The sequence below is a fragment of the Lactuca serriola genome, chromosome 5, assembly GCF_051521515.1.
Source record: "Lactuca serriola cultivar US96UC23 chromosome 5, Lser_US96UC23_V15, whole genome shotgun sequence".
In the NCBI taxonomy this organism is placed as follows: domain Eukaryota; kingdom Viridiplantae; phylum Streptophyta; class Magnoliopsida; order Asterales; family Asteraceae; genus Lactuca; species Lactuca serriola.
In genome coordinates, this window is record NC_136412.1 from 183,891,455 (window position 1) to 183,898,852 (window position 7,398).

The following is a 7,398-nucleotide window of genomic DNA, read 5'->3' on the forward strand; positions in this document are numbered from 1 at the left end:
AGGGGAATAATATACATATTTTCTATTAGATATGAGTTATTTTTATAATTTTTTTCAAAACATAGACCATTTTAGTAAAAATAAACGAACAAGGAGTTTCAATTATGGGAACAATTTTTATAATTTACTTTTTATATAGAGGTAAAAACCTCTCAACATACAAAAATGTTAAATATAAAAGATTGTTTCTATAAAAAAATCTCACAAAGACCTTTATTGTAAATTACAAAATAATAAGGAGTAATCATGCCAATATTACAAATATTTGTGATAAAAATATGAAATGCATGAAGTAAATTACAAAATCATAACAAACAATAAGTATGCTAATATTATAAGTATTTGTGGCAAAAATATGAAATGCATAAAATTTTATTATTCTTAAGTTTATTTTTAATTAATATATAGCATAATATTTTAAATTTATAACTATAATATAACTATCAGGCCGTTCTGAAAAATGAAATGTTTTTAAAGATTCAGAACGAAAAAGAAAAAAAAAAGAGTCCTTATCTTTATTATAATTTTATATTTTTAAATAAAAATATATAACTGAAGCGTATATAATTGACCACTTTGCCTATCCAAGCCTCATATAACTATAAAAGAGTTATATATCAAGAATGGATTAGATTGCCTACAAATACCCATTTGTGATGTCTATACCTATCCGACCTTGATTTGGCAAAGCACGTGACGGGGACTGTGACCCACATTGCACATGGCAGTCGCTTGGATTGTTCCATTCCCATGATACATCTTTTTATAATTTGAATTAATAATTTTCTTCCATAATGATATTTAGATGTAGTAAAAAGACAAATCGGATAACGATCTCGTTTTGTATATCATATATACTTACATAACTATATGTCTTTTACATATTCAATGCAAATATATTTAAAAATACAATATAATATATGCGGCTGAGCAGTTGTCACTTGTACACTTCAACTTATTGCCACATGAGAAATCGATAAGCAATTTGTGGAATTGGATGTAATTTTAATTTGAAAATTATAAATTTTATAACTCGATTTGAACGAATTTAATTCTATACCAAGGGTAAAGTGTTTTAGATATGACTGAATGACACTGAGTTGTTTAATATTATGTTCCTTATAAATAGGATATCTTATGATAACTAAGATTCAAAAGTTTTACGACCATTTTCAAAGGACAAGAAGAATATAATATGTAACAAATATTCGAGATAAAGAGAGGAAAACTTGCTGATATTAGAAAAGATAAGTCACTCGTAAATAAAAACTAATGCAATAATATATTAATCAGAGGGTTACAAGATTTTTAGAATCAACATCAAGTACAAATCGTTGACAAAATTCCACGACATAACGCGTTGCGCAAATTCCTTTAGGTGGAACCTCTCCACACAAAGCTCGTTAATTACTAGCAATGTTCCTTTTCAAATGCCAAATTTTAAATAACTTTGGCTTGCAATACGTCAAAAGCCTTTTCTTTTTTCAACTAAATAGACTTCAATTATATGATCTACATGATCTCTATTCAATACCCACAAAAATCACTCATCTTTTCCATAAAAAATAGATGCAACAAAGTAAATACACACTTACATATTCGATGAATTGAGGTTATACATCCAGTTGTATATTAAGGCTTATTTAGCTAGCTAATTGATATATATTGATATCGATCAGTAGCATCTTTTGTGATTCAAGGAATTGTAACAATTGTTAGTAGTAGTCTGATTGTGGTAGGGTTCATGAGGAAAGTGTCCACTTGAATTATCAACATGCCTTTGACTTTGAACCCTTGTGTTGGATGACTTGGATCTTGATTGCTTACTTCTCCTTGGATTTGTTGATGATCGTGGGATAAACACTCCCGTTCCTTTTACTTCCCTTCTAGCATTTTGCTCATGAAAACTTGGTATTTGGTTATGAATGGGATGGATTGTTTGAGAGATAACCTACGTACAACACAAATAATTAAGAAGGTGTGAATAAATGAAAAGAAACATTGGTCGCCCTAATAATTGGAACTTGACAGTGTTTCTTTCAGTATAATCAATCTTTATTTGAAGAGAGAGAGAGAGAGAGAGAGAGAGAGAGAGAGAGAGAGAGAGAGAGAGAGAGAGAGAGAGAGAGAGAGAGAGAGAGAGAGAGAGAGAGAGAGAGAGAGAGAGAGAGAGAGAGAGAGAGAGAGAGAGAGAGAGACCTGAAACGAAACAGGAGGACAGTGAAGAGTAGGGTCTTCATCATCATCCATGATCAGAAGCGAGATCCTCTTACTCAAGTCTGCAAAGAACAAATCATCTTCAACAACTTCCATCTTTCAACTTGTCACAACTCAAAACAACTTAATTAAACTGTGTGTGTATTCTCTTTCTCTTACTTTTTTTTTTTCTTCCTTTTGGTTACCTGATTTGAATAAATAGGGAAAGGAGATGGTATGGGTAGTGAGTAAAGAATGAAAGAATATGTGTTAGGGGTATTCAATTCTCAAAAGGGGCTGGCTGGACATGTGAGGTAGTGGGACCCACGTAGCCAATCTGTCTATTTATGACCCACAAGAGGATCATGAAGTGTGTTTATGATTCTATCCAGTTGTAGGAAAAGAAGATAGATTAGAGCAGCAACAACACTTTCCACCACCCACACCCAGATTTCTCCCACCCTCACAATCATCTCATCCACACCATTAATCTTTCAGAAATGATCAGAATATACTTGGTTGTCAATTGTACTCGGTCACTTGCACATATAACACTGCCAAATACGACATGCTACTAGCTACTACAACTATTTGTGCATCACAACAAGGTACAAAAAACCCATAGGTGTCACACACATGCATGCATGGGTCTTGGGTGGGGGAATATATATATAAATTAATTTTAATATATATATATATATATATATATTTATTTCGGCAGCTTTTATCTGATTCTTGTGGTTCATTTCTGCTTTTCTCAGTTGGTTACTGTCAAAGATATATCTGTTCTGCACTTTTTTGATCTTTTTCATTTATATCTTATGTTTTTTAGGGATCTTGGACAACAGCCACACACCACTTAATTGCCTACACCACTGTCAACAACAAAATACTTCCATTAAAGTTAATTTATCCCCTAAAAATAGAGATACAAATTTATCTACTTATATAGTTCAATTATGCCACATAGTAGTACATAGTGATCATACCCATGTCTTTTTGGACATTTCGTTTTTAGTTAATATTAAGAATTTTAATATAAAGTTGTTAATCTTTAATTTATTTAGTTAATATAAATGCTTAAGAATATTAATATAAAGTTAAGTAAATGTTTTTTGTCCCAAAAAAATATACTTATATAATTAATTTACAGTTATAATTTATTTAATTCTGGTAGTGCAACACAACTTGACTTGGCTATGGGTTCATTCCCTACCAAGTTATGGTACATAGTACATAGCCAAATCAATGTTCCAGTGTTTATTCTCCCTTCATGTTCAATTGACTCGAAACAAAAATTAAATAAATTAAACATTATGAGCTAGCTAGATCTAACTAAAGATTCCAGATCCCAACCCTTAGATTAATGCCTCTATTCCCTCTTTCTCTGTCTCTCTAACTATTAAAATATATGATTGAATTTAAAATACCTTAAAGAATAGTTGAAATATAGAATACGTGTATGTTCTTAAAGATGCATTCTTCCATATGCCGGAAAGGTTCATCCAGTGTTTGCTGACACAATTCCAGTGGAAATAATTATACACAATTAATAATAAGTTTTTTTTGTCAGAAGTGATATTGTTGAGTCTAAATGTAGAGTAGTTTGTTGATGGAAACAGGATCATGTAAGTTTAAGAGAATGAAAATTGATTAATTAAGTTGAGCTCAATTAGACGACTTTATAAGATAATTAAAGATGAACTTGGAAATGCAATGATGATAATATGATATGTATTCCTGAAGACGAGATTAAACTTGTGAAAATATATAGGAAGAGATAATTTAAATTTTCAATTCTTTAATTGTTCATGTTAACATAACCCTCTAGCTTTATATAATATTTTATTTTGCTTACATCTACTTCTTTAAAAAAGTTATTTTATATCCATATTATAGGTTATGTATAACTTTTTATTGAGAATATATAACTAAAATATATTTCAATAAGTTACGTTAATAACTTCAAATCACGATGCCAATATTGATTATATTATTTAAAATATATAAAAAGGCAAATATGTGCAACTTTTTGTAGTGATGATCATGGTAAGATACCACCATTTTTTCCTCAAATTGTATATCATACCAACTATAGTTGGTATAGTTATCGTCTCATGACTACTCAATTAGTATGGAACGACCTAACAAATATGTTAATTACCAAACATATTGGTAGCAATTTTCTATGTTGATTGGTTTTGTTTGGTACAAAATTGATATCTATGGTTATGTATGTAACACCCAAATTTTAATAAAAGTATATTCAAAATTTTCATTTTTATTTTATAAAATAACTTGGTGTACATTTGTGTTAACAAGTTGAATACAAGAAGTTCTATAATACAATTATACGATCAAATTGAGTGTCAATTACGCAAATATTTCTGCAGAAATATGAGCTGACTTTGAAGAAAGATTTGGGAAAGAAAGTGCACCCCATGCATATGAGTTAAAATAGGCTTTCTCTACAACGCATGAAGATGGAAGCTCTGTTTAATCCTACTACACCAAGATGCAAGGTATATGGGATGAAATTCAGTCCGTTTCTCCAACCCCAAGGTGTATATGTGGCAAGTGTACGTGTGATCTAAGGAAAAGGCTGAGCAAGGCAAAAGAAAAAGAAAGATTATATGAGGTTCTTATGGGACTCGACATTGTTTTTTATACCATAAAAGCACAAATTCTTGCCTCCAAACCCACTCCAACTCTTGGTATTGCATATCTTCTTATTTCTGAAGATGAACAACAAAGAGCAATCTTAGCAATGAAGAAACTAATACAAGAGGTTGTAGCATTCCAAACCTTCGCGTAAAGCATGAGAGAAACGACGATTGAGCCTAATGTTCAAAGAATGAAAGGTGCAACAAAGGACGAACATTGAAGTTTCTGTAGTAAGAATGGGTATAATAAGGATGGGTGTTTCAAGAAGATGAGCTGCCGAGAGTGGTGCCCAAGTAAAGGCAAGAAGGAGAAGGGAAAATACAAAGCAGCCTTGGCAGATACGGAATCAAGCCCTATACCAGGTCTCACAAGTGAACATTACCAGAAGCTTATTAAACACTTTAACAAGGAAGACAAAAATAAGGTGGATAACATTGTAGGTAAAATTGTACCATTGTACTTGAATTATTGATACAAGTGCAACGGAGCACATGATGGGGGATTATGATCTTCTAGAGGGGGATATATATGATGATGGCGAGCCACCGGTCGTCATACCCAATGGCAATTAGATTTCAGTAAAAGGACAAGGAAATTTTGTTTTACCTAATGGAGTCAAGATTGCCAAAGTTTAATTACAATTTATTATCCGTTAGTCAGATAACGAAGGATCTAAATTGTTATATAACATTTTTCCGGATTTCTTTGTACAGGATTTGTAGACGAGGAGCTTGATTGGAGCGAGGCAATGTGATAAGGGTCTATATCGGATGGGAATATCAACGAGAAAGGCAATGAAGGTGACACCAGATGCATCTATTTGGCACAAAAGGCTAGGACACGCTTTTGAATCAAAATTACATCAAGTAGATTTTTTAGCTAGTTTTTCTTTCGAGTTGAAAAATAAAGTGTGTGACTCATGTGTAAAGGCAAAAAATGCTCGCTTACCCTTTTATGATAACTCTATTAAAATAAGTGATTGCTTTGATCTGTTGCATTGTGATATTTGGGGAAGTTTTCGAACCCCTTCATTATCTGGAGCTCATTATTTTCTCACCATTGTAGATGATTTCAGTAGGGCTGTTTGGATATTTCTCATTAGACATATGTAACGCCCCGATTCTCAGGTATTGTTTAAATAAGATTTATTGGGTTAAGCTCTACTCGATGAGTTAGTTGCCTTACTCGTCAAGTAGCAGCGGGGAAGTGACCTACTCGAAGAGTCCATATTGGGACTCGGCGAGTAGGAGCTGGCAGATGAAACCCTAAATCCCGGGGTTTGCACCCCTATTTAAAGGAGCCTCAGCCTCCTTTGGCCTCTTTGCAGTCTTTGAGAGCTCCTTAAAACCCTAATTCGTGTGGTATTCCATTTTGGTGTGTCTTAAGCTTGGAAAGAAGGTTGCCTAGAAGAGAAAAGCTAGAAGTGCAAAGGAATTGAAGCAAGGAAGGTGTGGAAAGCAAAATTTACCTCAGCTAGCATCCCTTGGAGGTATCAAGTTGCCATCCTTACTTCCTTTTTTCCTTTTGTTGAGTTTTTGGGGGTTTTTTATGGATTTTGAGGTTGATAAGGTGGGCTATGGGCTAGTTCTGAAGATGTAACTTCAGATCTGGACCCTCCTTAAGTTTTAGAATCATAAAGTTGTTGTATTGGTCATGAATGAGGCTTTCCTTGGGCATGAGACCCCATTAAGAGCTTAGATTTGGCATTTAGAACCTTTGTAGCTATGAATGCACGTAAAGTTTGCAACTTTACATGAAAAGCATGCCCTAGAAGCTTGGATCTGTGATTTGGAGCCGCTGCATGGCTCAAAATAGGTATGTATGGAAAAAGGACTAAATGGACTCGGCGAGTCACATGAAGATGGTCGTGAACTCGACGGGTTGGAGGAACAACTCGGCGAGTCCGATGATGATTGCCATAGACTCGATGGGTTGAAGAACAACTCGGCGAGTCAGATGAGTTTTCTCCAGGACATGCATGCGTGTGTATCTGTCAAGGTGCAAGGAGGAAACTCAACGGGTGGCCTTAAAGTTTGATCGAGAATCAAAGGAACTCAACGAGTCACCCCGATGACTCGGTGAGTTGGAATGTGCTTCAAGGAACTCGACGAGTCGAGGTCAACATGGACTGTTGACCTTGACTAAGGACTTTGACTTTGATTAGGGGTTGACTAGTGGGTTATGGAGTACCTTATAAGGTTAAGGACTTACGAGTATATTTTACTATGATAATAGGTGGTGGAGCCTGTATCAAGTGATCCGAGAGTTGGAGTTTACCTTCCGAGTCGACATCTGTGAGGTGAGTTATCCTCACTATATCGATAGGGTCTACGACACCAAGGTCGACCGTTTAGTTGTTATTGTTATGGTATGCTACATGTGGTTATGATCTGTTAGATTGGAATCAAGGTAGACAGTATGTTATGCTCTTAAGATCCGTAGGGATTGGTATGTTAGTGACCTGCTAGGTCGGTACTCTAGTTATAGGAGAATTCTATGATTGATGATCAGTGAGATAGATATGTTTGATGTTTGTAT

General features: G+C 34.1%; 1 long non-coding RNA gene across 1 annotated transcript; it reads right to left on the reverse strand.

Annotated features, from left to right (window-relative positions):
* Positions 1-1,259: 1,259 nt before the first annotated feature.
* Positions 1,260-2,772, reverse strand: LOC145053355 (uncharacterized). The gene is made up of 2 exons (XR_013684443.1): positions 2,200-2,772; positions 1,260-1,951 (listed from the first exon to the last, which is right to left on the reverse strand). It is a non-coding gene; the product is annotated as an uncharacterized LOC145053355 (long non-coding RNA).
* Positions 2,773-7,398: the final 4,626 nt, after the last annotated feature.